Source organism: Tamandua tetradactyla, chromosome 1, assembly GCF_023851605.1.
Source record: "Tamandua tetradactyla isolate mTamTet1 chromosome 1, mTamTet1.pri, whole genome shotgun sequence".
Taxonomy (NCBI): Eukaryota; Metazoa; Chordata; class Mammalia; order Pilosa; family Myrmecophagidae; genus Tamandua; species Tamandua tetradactyla.
The window spans coordinates 39,911,054-39,934,715 of NC_135327.1; the positions used below are offsets into that span (position 1 = coordinate 39,911,054).

At 39.5% G+C, this 23,662-nt stretch overlaps 1 protein-coding gene and 1 long non-coding RNA gene across 11 annotated transcripts in view; both read left to right on the forward strand.

Moving 5' to 3' along the window:
* RALGAPA2 (Ral GTPase activating protein catalytic subunit alpha 2) overlaps positions 1-23,662 on the forward strand; it is a 426,648-nt gene that overhangs the window by 370,647 nt on the left and 32,339 nt on the right. The gene's annotated exons all lie outside the window — the stretch shown is intronic.
* On the forward strand, positions 39-22,046 carry LOC143645238 (uncharacterized). Its single transcript, XR_013157021.1, has 2 exons — positions 39-16,572; positions 21,719-22,046. It is a non-coding gene; the product is annotated as an uncharacterized LOC143645238 (long non-coding RNA).

The window sequence follows — 23,662 nt, forward strand, 5'->3', positions numbered from 1 at the left end:
TTCCTTGCCTTCTTTATATCCTCCCTCAATTCATTGGTTTAGTTTTTGATGAGGTTTTCCATGTCTGTTCGTACATTCTGAGTTAATTGTTTCAGCTCCTGTATGTCATTTGAATTGTTGGTTTGTTCCTTTGACTGGGCCATATCTTCAATTTTCCTAGTGTGATTTGTTATTTTTTGCTGGTGTCTAGTCATTTAATTACCTTAATTAGTTTATTCTGGAGATTGCTTTCACTTCTTTTATCTGAGGTTTTCTTGCTGGATGAATTTGTTGTCTAACTGTTCTTTGACATTCCGTTCAGCTTTATCTGGACCTTTAGCTTAAGTTTTGTTTAACAGAAGAGAATTTTTCAGTTCTTGTTTTCTTGTTTCTGGCCCTGCTTGTGTGGTGCCTTTCCCCCACACACACACACACTAATAGGGTCTACTTAGATATTATAGACCCTAGCCAGATTTTCCCAGACCAAACTGGCCTCCTATCAGGAGGAAAGAGTCACCTGCATCGGTTTTCCCTGAGGGTGAGACCCAGCAGGTTGAAAGACTTTCCTGTGAAGTCTCTGGACTCTGTTTTTCTTATCCTGCCTAGTATGTGGCTGTTGTCTGACTGCAGGTCCCACCAGCATAAGATGATGCGGTACCTTTAACCTTGGCAGACTCTCCCTGCTGGGGGTGTGGTGGAGACAGCTTCAAATTACCAAGCCCTGGTGTCTGAATTCCTTGATGGAGGGATTCCACCTGGGTGGGGCTTCACCCCTCCCCTGGCGAAGGCCCAAGCTCCAGATAAGCCCCCAAAAGAGCTCACTTCTGCCTATGCTTGGGGCAGTTGCAGCCTGAAAAGCCCTGCCGCTGTATCCAGAGGCAGTCAAGCCTTTGTAGATACACAGCCACAAAAACCTCTGTTTCTTTCTTTTTTTTCCCCCTTTTTCTGTCAGTCTTGCCCCCTTGGAGCCGGGGCAAAAATGACCAACCTCCGCTTTGATCAGGTTCACCTAAGCTGGGGGCCTATTTTTAGTAGTCAGAATTTGTTAATTAGTTCCACAATTGGTGTTTGATTGTGCCCAGTCCCTGCTGCTGGTAAAGTCCTTTCCTTTCACCTCTGGGAAGCGGCCTGTGGGGGAGGGGCACTGGCTGCCGCAGCTTTGGGAACTCACTGTTCTGGGGACGCTCACAGCCAGTCCAGCTGGTCCAGACTGGGGTATGCTGTGTGTCCAGTCACTCTCGTGGCTCTGGGAGCTGTTCTGTACTGTTTCTGGTTATTTAGTAGTTGTTCTGGAGGACGAACTAAAATGCACACGTTGTTAAGCCGCCATCTTGACCCAGAAGTTCTTCTAAAAATTTTATGGTCTTAGATCTAATGTTTAGATTTTTGATTCATTGTAAGTTAACTTTTGTATAAGGTGTGAGATATGGGTCCTCTTTCATTTTTTTGCATGTGGATATCCAGTTCTCTAGATACCATTTATTGAAGAGACTATTTGTCCCAGGTGAATTTGGTTTGACTGCCTTATCAAAGATCAAGTGTCCATAGATGAGAGGGTCTACATCTGAACACTATTCCATTCCATTGGTCAGTGTATCTGTCTTTATGCCAGAACCATGCTGTTTTGACCACTGTAGCTTCGTGATATGCCTTAAAGTCAGGTAGTGTGAAACCTCCAATTTCATTTTTCTTTCTCAGGGTACTTTTAGCTATTTGGGGCACCCTGCCCTTCCAGAAAAATTTGGTTATTGGTTTTTCTGTTTCTGAAAAGTAAGTTTTAGGGATTTTAATTGGTATTGCATTGAATCTATAAATCAATTTAGGTAGAATTGACATCTTAACTACATTTAGTCTTCTAATCCATGATCACAGTATGCCCTTCCATTTATTTAAGTCTTCTGTGATTTCTTTTAGCAATTTTTTGCAGTTTTCTTTGTATAGGTCTTTTATATACTTAAATTTATCCTAAATATTTTATTCTTTTGGTTGCAATTATAAATGGAATTTTTTGATTTCCCCCTCAGATTGTTCATTACTAGTGTATAGAAACACTACAGATTTTTGAATGTTGCTCTTGTAACCTGCTACTTTGCTGTACTCATTTATTAACTCTAGTATTTTGCTGTGGATTTTTCAGGGTTTTCGACATATAGTATCATATCATCTGTAAACAGTGAGTGTTTTACTTCTTCGTTTCCAATTTTTTAATTCATTTTTTAAAAACTATAACAGCAAACAACCACAGACATTCTTAACATATGATCATTCCATTCTACATTAATTGTATAATCAGTAATTCACAGTATCATCACATAGTTGTATATTCATCATCATACTCATTTAGAACATTTGTATCAATTCAGAAAAAGAAAAAGACAACAGAAAAAAATTCATACATACCATACCCCTTACCCCTCCCTTTCATTGATCACCTGCATTTCAATCTACTAAATTTATTTTTAACATTTGTTCCCCCTATTATTTATGTATTTTTGATCCATATTTTTTACTCATCTGTCCATACCATAGATAAAAGGAGTATAAGAACAAGGTTTTCACAGTCACACAGTCACTTGGGAAAGCTATATCATTATACAATCATCTTCAAGAAACATGGCTACTGGAACACAGCTCTACAGTTTCAGGCACCTCCCTCCAGCCTCTCTGCTACACCTTAGCTAAAAAGGTGATATCTATTTAATGCGTAAGAATAACCTCCAGGATAACCTCTTGACTCTGTTTGGAATCTCTCAGCCATTGATACTTTATTTTGTCTCATTTCTCTCTTCCCCCTTTTAGTTGAGAAGGTTTTCTCAATCCCTTGGTGCTGAATCCCAGCTCATTCTAGGATTTCTGTTCCACATTGCCAGGAAGGTCCACACCCCTGGGAGTCATGTCCCATGTAGAGAGGAGGAGGGCACCCACTGCAGGTATTTTACAATGGCATACCATGTCCAAGAAACTATCATTAATGAGAACTTTTTTGGTGCAAAATAAATAAGTAACTGAAACTTTTATCAATTGTACTTTGCTCTACTAAATAAAATAAACACACTGTGGGATCTTTTTTTTTTTTTTTTTCTTATTTGGTCTGCTTCCTGTTCTGATACATCCCAGAATTTCATTGCTATTGACTGCATTTTTAAAATATTTTAGCCAGTATCTGCTATGTTTTAAAGCATAGGTTTCAGTTAGTTCTAGTTTTTCATGAACATTATTTATATTCATTCTCAGGAAAACATCCAATCTATTCAGCTTATCAGGTGAACTCATCTCTGTAGTCCTTTGAATGTGTGATGCTGACTAGATTGAGAGGGAGCACATTAATTATGAAATTAATTAGTAAGAGCTGGTCTTAAATGAGCTGAGTAGGTTTGTTCATGAATATTTACAGCCATTAGTCCTCATCCAAGAAATATTTTGAACTGTGTGAGATAGTCCTTCTGTTGCTTTTGTCGTTCGTACAGAGAAGCACTAAACTTTTTAACAACTTGTATTTACTACTTACCCCAAAGGACTTGTCCCTGATTGCTCACAGAACCTCAGTTTCTGAAGGTGGTCTCCCATGCATGGCCCCAGCTTCTCCAAAGCCCTCTGGCTGGGTTTAGGTGCCACTTCTCGTTTCTTCTCCCTCTTGCAAAATATATTATGAGAAGATTGCAATTGTTCTCTGGAGCTTTAGGCAAATTATTGGGTGGAATCATATGAAAAATGGAAAGTATTGGTTGGAACTAATATCCTATAAAAATATGAAATTGCCAGTATAGCCTACTTTGGGCCTAACCTTCAACTTCTCAGAGTCTCAATTTCCTCAGCTATAAAATGGGTACAGCAATACCCACTGCATAGAATTTTCTTGGGATTACATGAAGGAAACTTATTGCATTATTAACACTTAGTAGAACTAACAACTATTTTATGACTGAGCATATGGATGGATGGATAGATAGATTAACAGGTGGATGGACAAACAGATATATGGAAGGAAGTATTGCAGATACTTGTCTTTATGGCATGAGGTGAAAATGGCTGAATGGATTTTCAGCTAAATTTGAAGGATGTGTTTAGATGATCTTTCTTAAAATATAGGCTCTTTAGCATGGGCAGAATTTACTGAGGAGATGCCAAGGCTACAACCGGCAGCTAGATGTATGCCTCCAGCCAGCTGGAGTGGAGGCTCTGCCTGTGATGAGGGAGAGGCCCCATGTGTGAGGACGTTCCGACCAGAGACACAAGCTGGGTTTTCAGACCCAAGGCCCAAATCAGAAAACACAGAACTAGGTCTTTGGCGATTCAAACTACTTCTTACATGGGCAACTCTGGGACAAGTGCATTTAACAATAAAAAGATTCCTCATGGCAAAAAAGGGTGGCTAGCAAAAGAACAGCCTCAGGAGGAGCCAAGCTTAGTGAGGTATGGGATTTAGTTCGTCCTCCAGAGCAGCTAGGAAATAGCGAGGAACAGTACAGAACAACTGCTGGGGCCACATCAATGACCGAACACACAGTGTACCCCAGTCTGGACAAGCTGGAAGCCCACCCAGAACCATGAGTCCCCCAAGCTGCGGCAGCCAGGGCCCCTCCCCCACAGGCCACTTCACAGAGGGGCAAGTAAAGGGACTTTACTAGTAGCAAGGGGCTGAGCTCTACCAAACTCAATTGGTAGAGTTAATTAACAAATTCTTACTACTAAAAATAGGCCCCCAGCTCAGCTAAACCTTGAGTAGAAGCTGAGTTTGCTGGGTTTTGCCCCGGCGCAGAGGGGGCAGGGCTGATGGAAAAAGGAAAAAAAAAAAGCAGAGGTTTTTTTAAATCAGACAGCACAAAATACTTGAAAGGGTCTGGGTCCTGAAGGAAAGGAGGGGGCACATAGAACCTGGAAATATACAGAGCAACGTATAAACCAACTTGAGCTCTTAATTGGCAAACCTGAGAAACAGGAGTCCTGCTTGAAAAGGAATTTTTTTTTCTTGTCTTTTTTGTGGCTGTGTTTCTACAGCTCCTTGGATACAACTGCAAGGCTTCTCAGGCAGAATTAAGCTTGTCTGAGAGCTTGTCAGGAGGCTTTGCCTTCCCCAGGAGAGGGGTGAGGTGCAGCTCAGGTGGAATCCCTACTTCAAGGAATTCAGACCCCAGGAGTCTGGAAAACTGAAGTGATTAAAGGAAGCCTACAACCTCTCCTCTCTCTCAACCACACCCCCAGCAGGAAGAGTCTACTGAAGTTAAAGGTACTGCATCACTTTATGCTGGTGGGACCAACAGGCAGACAAGCACCACATGCTGGGCAGCATAGGAAAAACACAGAATCTAGAGGCTTCATAGGAAAGTCTTTCAACCTGCTGGGTCCCACCCTCAGGGAAACTGACACAGGTGACTCTTTCCTCCTCAGAGGAGGCCAGTCTAGTCTGGGAAATCTGACTTGGGTCTATAATACCAAAGTAAGCCCGCCTAAGGGAAAAATATAAAGGCACCATAAAGGCAGGGCAAGAAAACAAGAACTGAAAAATTCTGATCTTAAACAAAACCTAAGCTGGAGGTCTAGAATAAGCTGGACTGAATGTCAAAGAACAGAAAGATAACAAAGTCATCCAGCAAGAAAATCCTAGGTAAAAAAAGTGAAAACATCCAGAATAAACTAATTAAGGAAATTAAATGCCTAGACGCCAGCAAAAAATGACAAATCATAGTACAAAAATTGAAGATAGGCCCAGTCAAAGGAACAAACAATTCAAATGAGACACAGGAGCTGGACAGAAGTAATTTAGGATGTTTGAACAGACATGGAAAACCTCATCAAAAATCAAATCAATGAATTGAGAGAGGATATAAACAAGGAAAGGGACAAACAAAAAGAAGAAATTGAAAGTCTGAAAAAACAAATCACAGAACTGATGGGAATGAAAAGCACAGTAGAAGAGATGAAAAAACAATGGAAACCTACAATGTTATATTTCAAGAGGCAGAAGATAGGATTAGTGAACTGGAGAACAGGACATCTGAAATCCGACAAGCAAGAGAAAATATAGGGTAAAGAATGTAAAAATATGAGCAGGAACTCAGGGAATTGAATGACATGAAGCACAAGAATATATGTGTTGTGGGTGTCCCAGAAGAAGAAGAGAAGGAAAAAGAAGGAGAAAAACTAATGGAGGGAATTATCACTGAAAATATCGCAACTCTTATGAAAGACTTAAAATTACAGATCCTCAAGAAGTACAGTGTACTCCAAACAGAATAGGTCCAAATAGACGTATCCCAAGACACTTACTGATCAGAATGTCAGATGCCAAAGAGCAAGAGAGAATTTTGAAAGCAGCAAGAGAAAAGCAGTCCATCACAAACAAGGGAAGCCCAATAAGACTATATGTAGATTTCTCAGCAGAAACCATGGAGGTGAGAAGACAGTGGTATGATGTAGTTAAGATACTAAAAGAGAAAAACTGCCAACCAAGAATTCTGTATCCTGCAAAACTTTCCTTCAGAAATGAGGGTGAAATTGAAACATTTTCAGACAAAAAAATCACTGAGAGAATTTGTGACCAAGAGACCAGCTCTGCAAGAAATGCTGAAAGGAGCACTAGAGACAGATAGGAAAAGACAGCAGAGAGAGGTGTGGAGAAGAATGTAGAAATGAAAACTATCAATAAAGGTAAAAAGAAGAAAAATCAGATATGACATATAAAATCCAAAAGGCAAAATGGTAGAAGAAAGTACTGCCCTTAACAGTAATAACACTATATGTTAATGGATTAAACTCCCCAATCAAGAGACATAAACTGGTAGAGTGGATTAAGAAACAGGACCCATCTATATGTTGTCTACAGGGAGACACATTTTAGACCCAAGGATAAACAAAGGTTGAAAGTGAAAGGTTGGGAAAAGATATTTCATGCAAACAACAATCAGAAAAGAGCAGAAGTAGCTATACTAATATCCAACAAATTAGACTTCACATGTAACACAATTAAAATAGACAAGGAAGGACACTATGTATTAATAAAAGGAACAATTCAACAAGAAGACATAACAATCATAGATATTTACGCACTGAGCCAGAGAGCTCCAAAATATATAAGGCAAACACTGAATAGACACATCTACCATAATAGTTGGAGACTTCCATTCCCTTCTCTCATCAATGGACAGAACATTGACAGAGGATCAATAAAGTAACAGAGAATTTTAATTATACAATTAAAAACTAGACTTAGCAGACATTTATAAAGCATTGCACCCCACAACAGCAGGATACATCTTTTTCTTAAGTGCTCATGGATCATTCTCAAGGATAGACATTATGCTGGGTCACAAAGCAAGTCTCAATAAATTTAAAAAGTTTGAAATCATCCAAAACACTTTCTGAGATCATAAAGGAATGAAGTTGGAAATCAATAATAGGCAGAGAGCCAGAAAATTCACAAATGTATGCGGCTCAGCAACACACTCTCAAATAACCAGTTGGTCAGGGAAGAAGTTACAAGAGAAATCAGTAAATATCTCAAAGCAAATGAAAATGAAAACACAACGTATCAAAATTTATGGGGTGCCGCAAAGATCATGCTAAGAGGAAAATTTATTGCCCTAAATGCCTTTATCAAAGAAGAAGAAAGAGCAAAAATTGAGGAATTAACTGTTCACATGGAAGAATTAGAGAAAGAACAGCAAATTAACCCCAAAGCAAGCATAGGAAAGAAATAATGAAGATTAGAGCAGAAATAAATGAAATTGAGAACATGAAAACAATCGAGTAAATCAACAAAACCAGAAGTTGGTTTTATGAGAAAATCAGTAAGATTGATGGAACCTTTAGTGAGGTTGGCAAAAAGAAGAGAGAGGATACAAATAAATAAAATCAGAAGTGGGAGAGGAGACATAACCACTGACCCCTCGATATTATGCACAACTTTATGTTAATAAACTAGACAATGAAGGTGAAATGGACAACTTCCTACAAAGGCATGAACAACCAACTTTGACCTGAGAGGAAATAGACAACCTCAACAAACCAATCACAGGTAAAGAAACATTAAGAAATCCCACAAAAGAAAAGTCCAGGAGCAGATGGCTTCACATGTGAATCTGCCAAACATTCAAGAAAATTAGTACCAATCCTGCTCAAACTCTTCAAAAAAATTGAGTTAGGGAAGGGGCTACCTAACTCATTCTATGAAGACAACATTCACCCTCTTACCAAAACCAGACAAAGATACTACAAGAAAAGAAAGTTATACACCAATCTCTGTAATGAATATAGATGCAAAAATCCTCAACAAAATTCTTGGAAATTGAATCCAGCAGCACTTAAAAGAATTATACACCATGACCAAGTAGGATTCATCCCAGGTATGCATGGATGGTTCAGCATAAGAAAATCAATTAATGTAATACACCATATGAACAAATCAGAGCAGAAAAACCACATGATCATCTCGATTGATGCAGAAAGGGAATTTGACAAAATCCAACATCCTTTCTTGTTGAAACCACTTCAAAGGATAAGAATAGAAGGAAACTTCCTCAACATGATAAAGGGAGTATATGAAAACCCACAGCTAACATTATCCTCATTGGGTAAAAACTGAAAACTTTCTCCCTAAGATCAGGAACAAGACAAGGATGTCCACTATCACCATCGTTATTCAACATTGTGTTGGAAGTTATAGCCAGAGCAATTAGGCAAGAAAAAGAAATACAATGCATCAAAATTGGAAAGGAAAAAGTAAAACTTCTTTAGGAAGAAGAACATGATATGATACTATATGTCAAAAAATCCACAGCAAAACTACTAAAGCTAATAAATGAGTACAGCAAAGTGGCAGGTTACAAGCTCAACACTCAAAAATCTATAGTGTTTCTATACACTAGTAATGAACAATCTGAGAGGTAGTCAAGAAAAAATTCCTTTTACAATTGCAACCAAAAAAAATATTTAGGAATAAATTTAACTAAGGATACAAAAGACCTATACAAAGAAAACTACAAGAAATTGCTAAAAGAAATCACAGAAGATCTAAATAAATGGAAGGGCATAGCATGTTCATGGATTGGAAGACTAAATATAGTTAAGCTGTCAATTCTGGCTAAATTTATTTATAGATTCAATGCAATACCAATTAAAATACCTAAAACTTCCTTTCAGAAATAGAAAAACCAATAACCAAATTTATCTGGAAGGGCAGGGTCCCGAATAGCTAAAAGTACCCTAAGAAAGAAAAATGAAGTCAGAGGTCTCACACTACCTGACTTTAATGCATATTACAAAGCTACAGTGGTCAAAACAGCATGGTTCTGGCATAAAGATAGATATACTGACCAATGGAATTGTCATGGTCAGGTTCATGTGTCAGTTTGGCTGAGTGGTGGTACCTGTTTGTCTAATTGGGCAAGTGCTGTCCTGTCTGTTGCAATGAGGACATTTCATAGAATGTAATCAGCCAAGGGGAGTGTCTTCTGCAATGAGTGATGCTCATTCAAATCACTGGAAGTCTTTTAAGGAGGATTCAGAAGAGACAGGCTCTTCTTACTGCTTCAGCTGGTGAGCCTCACCTGTGGAGTTTGTCTAGACCCTCCATCGGAATCATCAGCTTCACAGCCTGCCCTGCGGATTTTCAACTCTGTTTCTGTGCTCACGTGAGACACTTTTATAAATTTTATATTTGTGAGTGTTCCCTGTTGATTCTGTTTCTCTAGAGAACCCTAACTAATACAGGAATCTAATAGAGGGTTCAGATATAGATCCTCTCATCTATGGACAATTGATCTTTTTTTAAATTTATTTATTAATTAAAAATAAGAAACAAAATAAAACAACATACATAATCAGTAATTCACAATATCATCACCTAGTTGCATATTCATCATTTCTTAGAACATTTGCATTAATTCAGAAAAAGAAACGAAAAGACAATAGAAAAAGAAATAAAACGAACACAGGAAAGAAAAAAAAAGATTGTACCTATCATACCCTTTACCCCTTGCCTTCACTGATCACTAGCATTTCAAACTAAATTTATTTTAACATTTGTTCCCCCTATCATTCATCTTTATTCCATATGTTCTACTCGTCTGTTGACAAGGTAGATAAAAGGAACATCAGACACAAGGTCCCCACAATCACACAGTCACACTGTTACAGCTGTATCATTATTCAATCATCCTCAAGAAACATGACTACTGGAACACAGCTCCACATCTCCAGGCAGTTCCCTCCAGCCTCTCCACTACATCTTGAATAACAAGATGATATCTACTTGATGCATAAGAATAACCTCCAGAACAACCTCTCGACTCTGTTTGGAATCTCTCAGCCACTGACACTTTGTCTCATTTCCCTCTTTCCCCACCTTGGTCAAGAAGGCTTTCTCAACCCCTTGATGCTAAGTCTCAGCTCATTCTAGGGTTTTTCTCAATCCCTTGATGCTGAGTCTCAGCTCATTCCAAGATCTCTGTCCCACCTTGCCAGGAAGGTCCATACCCCCGGGAGTCATGTCCCACGTAGAGAGGGGTAGGGTGGTGAGACTGCTCATTGTGTTGGCTGGAGAGAGGGGTTACATCTGAGCAACAAAAGAGGCTCTCTTGAGGGTGACTTCTAGGCCCAAATCTTAAGTAGACTTGACCCATCCTTTGCAGGACAATTGATCTTTGATAGGGCAGTCAAGCTGACTCACCTGGGACAGAACAGTCTCTTAAGTAAATGGTGCCTAGAGAACTGGATATGCACATGCAAAAGAATGAAAGAGATTCCATATCTCACATCCTATACAAAAGTTAACTCAAAATACTTCAAAGACTTAAACATTAGATCTAAGACCATAAAACCTTTAGAAGAAAATGAGGAAAATGTCTTACAAATCTTATAATTGGAGGCAGTTTCCTAGATCTTACACCCAAAGCACCATTAAGAAAGAAATAGATAAATGGGAACTCCTCAAAATTAAACACTTTTGTGCATCAAAGAACTTTGTCAAGAAAGTAAAAAGACAGCCTACAGAATGGGAGACAGTATTTGGGAACAATAGATCAGATAAGGTCTATTGTTCAATATTGTTTATATATATCCAGAATATATAAAGAGATTGTTCAACTTAATAACAAAAAGACAAACAACCCAATTACAAAATGGGCAAAAGACATAAACCGACACTTCTCAGAAGAGGAAATACAAATGGCCAAAAGACACATGAAAAGATGCTCAACTTCCTTGGTTATTAGGGAAATGCAAATCAAAACCACAATGAGATATCATCTCACACCCACCAGAATGGCCATTATCAATAAAACAGAAAATGACAGGTGCTGGAGAGGTTGTGGAGAAATAGGCACACTTACCCAGTGTTGGTGGGAATGTAAAGTGGTACAACCACTGTTTGTAGGCAGTTTGGCGGTTCCTCAGGAAGCTAAGTACAGAATTGCCATATATGATCGGCAGTATCATTGCTAAGTGTCTACTCAGAGGACATGAGGGCAAGGACACAAATGAACATTTGCACACCAAAGTTTATAGCAGTATTGTTTACAATTGTCAAGAGATGGAAACAGCCAAAATGCCCATCAATAGATGAGTGGCTAAACAAGCTGTGGTATATACATATGATGAAATATTTTGCAGCTGTAAGACAGAATAAAGTGATGGAGTATGTAACAACATGGATGGACCTTGAGGACATTATGCTCAGTGAGATTAGCCAGAAACAAAAGGACAAATACTGTATGGTCTCACTGATGAGAACTAACATTATGCATGAACTTGGAGAATTTCAGTTAAGAACAGAGACTATCAGGAGATAGAAATAGGGTTGATTTTGAGTAGTTGGAGCTGAAGGGATACAGATTGTGCAACAGGACTGATTGTAAAAATTCAGAAATGGATAGCACAATACTACCTAATTGTAGCACAATAATGTTAGTGCACTGAATGAAGCCGAAAGTAAGAATGATAGAGGGAGGAGGGCTGTGGGCACAAATGAAATCAGGAGGAAAGATAGACGATGAAGACTGAGATGGTATAATCTAGGAATCCCTAGAGTGTACAAGGATAGTGACTAAATGTACAAATTAAAAAATGTTTTTGCATAAGGAATGTCAATATTGCAGGGTGTTGAAAATAGATGGTAATTCATATTTTAAAGCTTTAACTTATGTGTGAGACTAAAGCAAAAAAATGTTTATTTGGCACAAAATTTTTATTTTGACTAATGCAAAATAGTAGGGCATGAGATGTAGGTTTGTCCAGAGTGATGCCCTGATAAATCCCAGAGTGATTTGAACAGTGAATAAAAAAGTATTTGCAAAGTCCCCTTGGGGGAATGGTGAGAAAGAGGGAAAATTCAACTTCCCCATATGGAGGAGGCCTGATATTCTCACAAGCATTGAGGACAACAAAATCAATAGACCGAACCCTCAATATTGGGGGTTGTTCATATGAACAATATCTCTGCAAAGGATAGGCTAAGCCTGCTTAAATTTTGGCCTAAGAATCACTCCCAGAGAATGTCTTTTGTTACTCAGATGTGGCCTCTCTCTCAGCCAGCACGGCAAGCAAACCCACTGCCCTCCCCCTCTCTACATGGGACATGATTCCCACTAGGCAAACCTCCCTGACAGTGTGGGACAGAAATCCTAGAATGAGCTGGGACTCAGCATCAAGGGATTGAGAAACCCTTCTCGACTGAAACGGGGAAGTGAGATATTAGACAAAATAAAGTAGGGCGGGCCACGGTGGCTCAGCAGGCAAGAACGCTTGCCTGCCATGCCAGAGGACCTGGGTTCGATTACCGGTGCCTGCCCATGTAAAAGAATAAATAAATAAGAAAAATAAAGTGTCAGTGGCTGAGAGAATTCAAATAGAGTTGAGAGGTTATCCTGGAGGTTATTCTTATGCATTATATAGATAATCCCTTTTTAGTTTAAGGTGTATTAGTGAAGCTAGAGGGAAGTGCCTGAAATTGTAGAGCTGTGTTCGAGTAGCCATGTTTCTTTAAGATGATTATATAATGATATAGCTTTCCCACGTGACTGTGTGACTGTGAAAACCTTGTTCTTATACTCCTTTTATCTATGGTATGGACAGCTGAGTAAAAAATATGGATTAAAAATAAATAAATAATAGGGGGAACAAATGTTAAATTGGATAGAGGGAAATACTAGTGGTCAATGAGAGGGAGGGTTAAGGGGTATGGTATGTATGAGTTTTCTCTTTTTTCTATTTCTTTTTCTGAAGTAATGTAAATGTTCTGAGAAATGATCATGGTGGTGAATATACAACCATGTGATGATATTGTGAGCCATTGATTGCACACCAAGTATGGAATGTTCTTATGTTAAGAATGTGCCTATTGTATATTGATTGATTTTAATGAAAAATTTTTTAAGAGGTGGCTAGCTAGTTTAACAAAAAGGAAAAGCTAAACTAAAAATCAGGGACAAAGTGATTTAGAGGTAGATTAGAATATCTTCATTCAAAAGCCTTCTAAGTAAATAAATAAATAATCCTTTGCTCTCCCATATATACATAATGTGGCTGAATCTATTTTCCCCAGTGTTGAATTAGTCTGCTCTTTAGTTTCTCTTGAATCATTAACTTTACATGACTTTTCTAAGGAAGTGCTGTGGCCTTTTTTCTAATTTCTCATCATTAAGGGTGTAGGATGGCTTTGCTGGTCATTTAAAGTCCAGGTAGGTACATTTAATTCATCCTCCCCATAGTTCAAAAGTAAAACTCATTACGTAACTTACTGAAATAAGTCTGTGCTCACTTTTAATAAGATTAACATTGTCACAAATCTCAGAGGACCTCCACGTGGTAACTTTTGACCTTTCCCCCAGTTATTGATCCCCTGGCAGCTAATTACAGCCACTGAGGGCAGCCTCGGCAGCCGTTTATTGGTAGGTACAATAAGACAATCACATTCCCAGACTTGTCTCTGTAGAAAACAACCCAGTATTTTATTCCATCGTGGCCAGAGCACTAAGGGAAACAAACTGGTTTGCTCTCATGCTGAATTCTGATGGCAAAAAAGCAGTTCCTAGCCCTTGTGCAACAATGGGTCCTTTTTCACAGCCCTGAGGATTTCTCTCACCAAGTGCCTTTTTAAAAAGAGCTGTGATTTCAGTAACCTGGATGCAATTTTTTATTAGTTGAAAGTTAAAGGATGGGTAACCCATTTCTCTCTCTTAATAAATCTGTGCAGGTAGCGTTAGGAAATGTTTCTCATTAAAGATGGCCTCAACTGGAACTGAGCACAGGAGGAAAACCAGGGCCTCAGATCTCTTCCCAGGAACCGCTATCTCTTGTGGTGCGGGTGTGATATTTCTGACATGGTAACGTGCTCACATTGAGAATCTCAGAATCGAAAATGACTAAAATTGTTTTGCCTGTTTCTATCTCCTCCTCCTCAGTATAATTATAATCTATTATTGCCTGTTTTCAAATAGTCTTACAATCTGAATTTTAAAATTCTAAATTATATTAAATTTCATTATTTTCTATGCTGTCCATTAGACCTGTTTACACTTTGAAATGCCTTCTATCCCCCTGGATCCTCTCCCCTCACCCTGCCACTTTCTCATCCGAAGGCATTGCCAAGGCTATTTCTAGGGCTTTCTGTTTCAATCTCTGCCCTGATGTCTTCCCTCCTTCCCAAGATGACCTCCCTTGTCATCCAATCAGTTCCCCCTCCTTCTTGCCCCCCCCCACACCCAGAAACCTCTGTGCTTCCCCGGTGTGAATGTCAAGTCTGGACTCCTTCACCCAGCTTCAGGACACTACATGGTCCATACTTCCCATCCCTCTCCAGTCCTTTCTCTTTGGGAGTCCTGTTGGCCCTACTTCTTCAGGCACATCTTCTTGGGAAATGCCCCAGGATGCTTTCCTCCTGCCATCACCCTTTTTTCTGCCTATGTGGCATTCACCATAGTCTCAAAACCACACTTCAGGGTATAGATGCACCCTTCTCACAATACCTAGTGTACAACCAAGAAACTCTGGGAAGGGTGTTCTGCAAGTCGGTCATGCCACATCAGTTATAAGCTGGGAGAAGATGGGACTGGAAGTCATAGGTCTTCTGTATTCTCCATGAGCTCCAAAAGTAATAACCTCTGAATAAGGATATGTAGTGGTTATTAAGCATGCGCTCATTCATGTGCTCTCCATTGACCTTTGGGCCCAAGCAGAATAGAGCCTGGAATCAGTGTTCCCCACGAAGTGCTCATTTGATGTTTCATTAAAGTGGAGAACTATCTCTTTTATGGGTGTGGGCAAGGCTGGAAGGTAAAAGCAATAGAGTGATAGCAAAGGGAATTTCTGAAGTAACATTTCATTATAGTAGGATGAGAGTAGTCAGAATATCAATTTACAAAGCAAATGACCAGTATATTTCATTGAGTCCACTGTCAGTGTTACTCCAATTCTTATAAGTTAAAATGACTGTTATCCTAGTCCCTGGTTCCTGTGAGTCTGTTTTGAATTGAGAAAAACCTTTCTCCACCTACTGAAGGAAGCCATTTAAGCCATGGGAATGGAGGTGGTACAGCACTTTCCCCCCACAGAGAGAATGACCTGGCAGCCTCGGACCTGGGCTAGGGCCCATGATTCTCTGGGCTAGGTGTTTGACCACTGTGCGGATGTAAGCTCTGGGCCCTCAGCTCCAAACCCAGCCTCCCACCCTCTGCTCTGTGATACTGGGCCATTGCTGGCTGCCCCTCCCCCACACCCCCATCCCCCATTAGCATCTACTGGTCATTATTTGTTTGTTGGTTGTTGATTGTTGCTGGAATCATGAGAAGACTACCCACTGGCTCTGGGCTGGGCACCTCTGTGACATCATCCCCTCTCTGCCATGCAGGTAGATCCTGCACAGTAGCCCCAAGCCCCTGCTCATAGGCGAGAGGACTGGAGATCTGCAGGGCAGCCACACTGCCAGGTCTCAGCAGGGTCCACATCCAAATTGAGGGCTTCCATCTATTTGCACAATATGTGAAAATCACAGATTTTTAGCTCAAAGTCATTTCACAGGTGATTTTAACTTCAGTGATTCTTAATGATACCAAGTAGCACATAGTTAAAAACATGGGTTTACCAGATGCTTTATTACTTTTGGACCAGTGAAAATCCATTCTTATTACCCTTAGTGTTTTGATTGTGAAGCAAAAAACAAATGGATCTTAAAACCAAAAGCCCTGTTGTTCTCCGATGTTGAAGCATTTTGTGACTTAATACTCCATATGTGGTAGTGCTAAATCATTCTCTCATTTAAAATGTCCATTCAAGATAATTCATTAACAAAGCTTTGGAATTTTGTACCGCTTTATCTTCAGAATGTGTCCAGAAATAAGACACTAAAATAAATTGCCTAAATGGCCTCATTTAAATTTGCCAATCCCTAATGCATAAATGCAAGGCTTGAATTAATATGGTTTATTACTTTAAATTCTGGCTCCTTGTGTCAAAGATACAGGTAATAATTCAGCTATGAAGTCACCATTTATACCAGGTTAGCTATAAAAAATTGCCAGTTTGTTTTATGTCTTGGTTCTGGAGATAGAGGGGGAGATCTAATTTGTCCATTTTCATCCTTCCTGGCAACACCACAAAATGGTATTTGTGAATTAATTTAGTATTAAATATTGCAAACTTCCTAACTAAATGTCAAAGATTATGGTGAGAGGGCATGAGGTAGCAGGAAGGGGTCCGCATTAGGAACAGGTGGGCCGGGACTTGTGTTTGAGTCCCACTCCTTCCTAGCTAGGTATTCCAGGAGGATTGTGTGTGATTCCTTGCTCTGTTTTGTTGTCTGTGGGCTGAAGTCTCCAGGAGGGTCCAGTGGTTTCATGGCTACCAGAGGGCTTCATAAATGGCAGAGCATCACACCAGCATCAGGGAGGTGTTATTTGTTGTTCTTGTTGTTTGTAATCTGTATCATAAAGATTGTGCCTTTTATTCTAAGTGAAATATAGCAGAATTCAGATATATTTTAGAATCCCTCCAAATCTGTAAACACTTAGAACAAGGGTTGAATATCGTAGGAGACAAGACTTAGTAGAGGGTTGACAAATGAGGAAGCACTTTTCTTATATTTGACTGAGGAAAAGAGTAATGGATATATAGGAGGTGCTTTGTAAATATCAGCTAAATGGATGGGTGAGTGGGTAGATGGATTGGGTGGCTAGGTGGATATGTGGATGTGTGGGTGGATGGATGGATGGGTGTTTGGACAAGCGGATGGATGAATGGGTAGAGAGATGGCTCAATAATTGGAAGAAAAGGAATTGAGGGAAGATGAACCTAGACTCTAGTGTGGACAGGCTACCACATAGAGATCACATCTGGCCTCCTAGGAACCCATAGTACAATTCTGCTTCACGTTTGAATTGGGAGAAGTATCTCCAGCTCTCTTTATGTAAAACAGAATGGCTCCAAAAGACATATTTTCCTCATGGGTCATGTCTCATGCCATTAATATAAAATTGCTGATTTAATGGAGCTGCTTTTGATCTATCAAGAAAAGATGCACCTAATTCAATTTGGTTATTTTTCTAAGGGTAAGCGTCTTAATTTGCAAGAAAGTGATTCGATTATAACTTTAAGTAATACTGCAGTTATATTTTTAGTCATGAAGATAATATCAAATGATTCTATGAGGTTTAAATGCAGAAAGTCCCAGAGAATTGTGTGAGTTGGGAATTTTATTTTTACAGCATTCAAGGTTGTTTCTATAACTTGTAATGTGATGAGAATGCTTTAATCAAATGGATAGGATATTTGATAAGGAATTTTACATATAAAATATAAAATCAGACAGCTTTTATTTCAAGTTGAATAATCCAGAACATAGAGACATATAAAATCAAGACATAAATACCCATCATTTTTTATCTGCACATTTTTTTAAAGCAGATGTTATCATGAGAGAATTTCTAATTCTGACCTTTATTCCCTTGTTATTTTATTTCCTTCTACATTACTCTTAAAAATTGAGACTGTTTAGATACTGAGAGGTACCTCACCTGAATATAGTATGAAAGTTGGCTCTGTTGCCCAACTGTCAGACTGAGATGGGTCTAAATATATGCTCTGCTCCAAGTACAGAAAGGTGACCAAAAAAAAATCACTATTTTCCCTCCCCTCACCCATTCTTGAGCCAGATTTAGAGTAGCTCATTGCAAAATGGCTTTACCCTGTGTCAGGTTGAATAAGGTGGGGAAACACTGTATTGGGAAACAGGAACCAAGCCCAGAAATGCCAAAGGAAACCAAGGGCGGGCACTGCCACCCACCCTGATACAAGGCACCAGGCCCTTGGGGATATGGGCACCGCTGCAAAATTTAGTGACAGTGGGGGGGATAGTTTAAATGAAGAGGGTGGAAGTCATGCACTAAGTGCAACTGTGGAAGTACCCGGTGCCCACACATGACCCCACCCAGCAAAAAGGGAAGCTTACACACCCAGGGGATTTTGTGCAATGGTCACTCGCTTCCCTGCTCTAACCCATGGAGGTTTCTCTCACTGATGTCTTATCACCATTGTTGGCGCACTGGGCTTCATCTACAGGAGGAGATGAACTTTTCTTTCTCTTAGAGTTATTGGATAATAGAATCCATAGTGGAGGAGATGGGAGAATGGCCTCCATTTCTTCCTTGAGGTTTCCATAAAAAACACCAAGTGGGTGTAATTGGGCCTCCTATGAGCTGTACCCACACCCTGGTCTTTTCTTTTCGAGGGAATTCTGATCTTGAGAGTCAGGGCCACAGCTGAGAGCCCTAGAGTGGGACTCCAGGGAGCCCAGGCCCCCATCTGGGCCCCTAGAGCAAATCCCCTCTCCTCTCTGCCCATCAATTTCCACTTCCGTACAAAGGGATAACAGGCCAAACAGCACGCATGGTGGTTGTGAAGGTTAAACAAGATAAAGCCCATAAATCAGTTGGCCTGGGCCTGGCCTACAGTAAACATGCAATCCTTTTAGTTAGTGTCACTTTCTTTTTTTTTTTTTTTTTTTTTTTTAAATTTTTTTATTAATCAAAAAAAAGAAAAGAAATTAACACAACATTTAGAAATCATTCCATTCTACAAATGCACTCAGTAATTCTTAGTATCATCACATAGATGTATGATCATCATTTCTTAGTACATTTGCATCGATTTAGGAAAAGAACTAGCAAAACAGCAGAAAAAGATATAGAATGTTAATATAGAGAAGAGAATTAAAATAATAATACTAATAATATATATATATATAAAGGAAAAAGAAAAAAACAAAAACAAAAGATACAAACACACAAACAAACAAACAAAAAACCATATTTCAGGTGCAGCTTCATTCAGTGTTCCAACCTAGTTACATTACACTTAGGTATTATTGTGCTGTCCATTTTTGAGTTTTTGTATCTAGTCCTGTTGCACAGTCTGTATCCCTTCAGCTCCAATTACCCATTATCTTACCCTGTTTCTAACTCCTGCTGGTCTCTGTTACCAGTGATATATTCCAAGCTGATTCTCGAATGTCGGTTCACATCAGTGGGACCTTACAGTATTTGTCCTTTAGTTTTGGGCTAGACTCACTCAGCATAATGTTCTCTAGGTCCATCCATGTTATTACATGCTTCATAAGTTTAGTCTGTCTTAAAGCTGCATAATATTCCATCGTAGGTATACGCCACAGTTTGTTTAGCCACTCGTCTGTTGATGAACATTTTGGCTGTTTCCATCTCTTTGCAATTGTAGATAATGCTGCTATAAACACTGGTGTGCAAATGTCCGTCTGTGTCTTTGCCCTTAAGTCCTTTGAGTAGATACCTAGCAGTGGTATTGCTGGGTCGTAATCCATTCTGCCATTCTATGTCTTTTGATTGGGAAATTCAGTCCATTAACTTTTAGTGTTATTACTGTTTGGATAATATTTTCCTCTACCATTTTGGCTTTTGTATTATATATATCATATCTGATTTTCCTTCTTTCTACACTTTACTCCATACCTCTCTCTTCTGTCTTTTCATATCTGACTCTAGTGCTCCCTTTAGTATTTCTTGCAGAGCTGGTCTCTTGGTCACAAATTCTCTCAGTGACTTTTTGTCTATAAATGTTTTAATTTCTCCTTCATTTCTGAAGGACAATTTTGCTGAATATAGGAGTCTTGGTTGGCAGTTTTTCTCTTTTAGTAATTTAAATATATCATCCCACTGTCTTCTAGCTTCCATGGTTTCTGCTGAGAAATCTACACATAGTCTTATTGGGTTTCCCTTGTATGTGACAGATTGTTTTTCTCTTGCAGCTTTCAAGATCCTCTCTTTCTCTTTGACCTCTGACATTCTAACTAGTAAGTGTCTTGGAGAACGCCTATTTGGGTCTATTCTCTTTGGGGTGCGCTGCACTTCTTGGATCTGCAAATTTAGGTCTTTCATAAGAGTTGGGAAATTTTCAGTGATAATTTCTTCCATTAGTTTTTCTCCTCCTTTTCCCTTCTCTTCTCCTTCTGGGACACCCACAACACGTATATTTGTGCGCTTCATATTGTCATTCAGTTCCCTGATCCCCTGCTCAAGTTTTTCCATTCTTTTCCCTATAGTTTCTGTTTCTTTTTGGAATTCAGATGTTCCATCCTCCAGTTCACTAATTGTAGCTTCTGTCTCTTTGGATCTACCATTGTAGGTATCCATTGTTTTTTCCATTTTTTCTTCTTTGTCCTTCACTCCCATAAGTTCTGTGATTTGTTTTTTCAGATTTTCTATTTCTTCTTTTTGTTCAGCCCATGTCTTCTTCATGTCCTCCCTCAATTTATTGATTTGGTTTTTGAAGAGTTTTTCCATTTCTGTTCGTATATTCAGCATTAGTTGTCTCAGCTCCTGTATCTCATTTGAACTATTGGTTTGTTCCTTTGACTGGGCCATATCTTCAATTTTCCGAGCGTCATCCATTATTTTCTGCTGGTGTCTGGGCATTTGATCAGATTTCCCTGGGTGTGGGACCCAGCTGGTTGAAAACTTTTTCTGTGAAATCTCTGGGCTCTGTTTTTCTTTTCCTGCCCAGTAGGTGGCGCTCGTGGCGCTCGTCTGTCTGCACGGCAGTCGGCCCGGGAAACCGCGCGTGGAGGCGGGGGTCGCTGGCCGCTGCGGCTTGGGAGAGTGCTGGTCCTAATTGCCCAGCTGGCCCGAAACGCCAAGCGTGACGGGAGGGCCCCGCTATCCAACGTTCCCAGTCAGACCGGGGAGCCATGTGCATGGAGGGGACCCCAGTCGCCAGCCGCCACGGCTGGGAAAACGCACACCCCTTGGGTATCTCACCGCAGTAGATTCTCCCTACCCGTTCAGCTGTTCCAGAATGGGGTACGCTGTCTTTTTGGTCTCTGTCGTGACTCCAGGAGCTGTTTCGTATTGTTTCTGTTTCTTTAGTTGCTTTTCTGGAGGAGGAACTAAGACCCGCGCGTCTTACTAAGCCGCCATCTTCTCCGGAAGTCTCACTTTCTTTTTGACACATGTAGTATGTAGAGGTGCCCCTTGCCAGGACTAACTCAAACTCAGAGTGCAGTCTGATCCATCGCGGTGGGACAGGGTCCTAATGCCACAGACACCGCACCTGAAAGCTGCCAGAACAGGGACTTTGTCCTTTGAGGTGCATTCATGAAAGGGCGTATTTTATACTGCAGGTGGCCAATCGTCTCTGAGAATGTTAGGTGCCACCATACTGAGCTTCACACTGGATCCCAAGTTCTATGTTATCTTAAGCCTTCCTTTTTTTGGCTTTGTTACAGGCAGTTTCCCTTCCTCACCAGGATGTTGTAATGTCACGGGATCCCATTGGCCCAGAGAGTTTCCACTGGGGACTGATTAGAAAAACAAGATTGTTTTTCAACTCCTATTGTTGGAAGGCACTGCACGGGCATCTCTTAGTCAAGCACCTAGACCTTCATCAGACGAATTATGTTTTACATTATGTGTATTTTGCACCACCTAGAACCAAGATTAACTGTGGGTGCAACACAGCACAGTTGCATCTGCTATGAAATCAGAATGTCCAGCACCCCCTAATAATTTTTGTGACCAGCCTTGAAAGCAAAATACAAAAATTTAAGTAACTTATATCTATTTCCTGATAATTCATTTTTTCACCTGATACTAAACCAGATGCTGGAATGAATAGAAAAGAAGTATAAAAAGTTGTTTTTGCCCTCCAGCTTCTGAAAACTACTTTCTCAGTCACAACATTAATGAAACTAGTGTTCACCGCCTCTCCCCTGGCCATTTTTGGTTTCTGTGGGGCCAGTGTCTGTTGACAGTTTCTGCCCATGACTACTGATGGAACAGCTCTTCAGAATGTTTGTTTCCTATAAATCCATGCCCAGGTTCCACAAGGTCTGCTGGCTCAACCCCTGTATCCACTTAGAGTAACTTTTGCCTAAATGAATCGTTAGCTTTGTCCAAAAGGTTCATCACACACTGTTTCTAATTGCCAGAAATGAGTAGCTTTAATACTAAGTGGCAAGCATGATATTAATTGCATCTGCTCATGAAGGAGCTTTGAGTTTTTAGAATTCCCCCAAATTTCCAGACAGGTTTCGATAATAGTGACAATTTCTTTTTCTGCTCTAACTGATGTGCCTGTGGGGCGTATCAGGTTTCAAGTGTGGGTCAACAGTGATTGCATTTCTCATTTAGGTGTGCTAAAATGCCCCACTTTAACCATTAAAGCAGGGTCTGAAGAGGCCAGAGGGGCATCACATGGAGCTGCTTTCATGGTTTCTAGGTAACTTTCATTCGGTAAACCCCTAACTTTTCTTGGAGTCTCTTCTTGTCATTTGAGAATTTGGTATTAAGATGAGTATCTTCCTGGAAAACTCACATGCCTTTAAGCCCTTATTTTATAGAAATATAGAAATATTATTCTCTGTTTTCAGTTGTATTCATATTTATTATCTTTAAAGGCACAAAAGGAAAAACTTAAATATTGCTCAAACTTTATAAACATTCTGAAAATAAAATATTTCCCTAAAATGGCTTTGAGAAATAAAAAATCAAGAAAATCTCTATAGAGCTTGGTGAAATTTCTTGGGTCCCAATATTTACACCACGTCTGAGCCCAGGCAGATTTCTCCTCAGCCTGGGAGAGGTTTATGGACAGACAGTATTTGAGAATAATTCAATGTCATGATGACTAAAATGTCTCCCATAAAAGATTTTTTTGGTCCTAGTTGGTTTTGTTTTCTTATTATTGCTCATATATCATTATCATTTTTTTTATTTTTAGAATCATTCTAGATTAATCTACTCTGTAGGTCAAATAGATGTGCTTTTTGCCTTCAAAATCAGAGAGGCTGAAGAGTAAATATTGGATTATGCGATTCAAATTATGTTGCATTAAATGATCCCTATAAAGCATTTTATTTTACGATATTTTTTCTCTTAAGGTGTTGAGAATAAAGTTAGAGTTTAAAAGCTATGTATATTGCTATTAATTGTCTATTCTTTTATTTCTATTTTTTTGCCACAAAGAGGATTCAAAACCGTTAGAGCCAGTTCTGCATTTCTAATCGTTTTCCATTTAGTTATAACTTCATCAATATCAGATGTCAACAAAATGTCAGCAATGCTAATTTCTATAATTAAAATTGAGAGTACACTTTTTGTTAGCTCCTAACATACCATAGCTTTAGGATGGGCGAAGATCTGTGAGAGAGAAGCAGTTTAAGTGACACTAA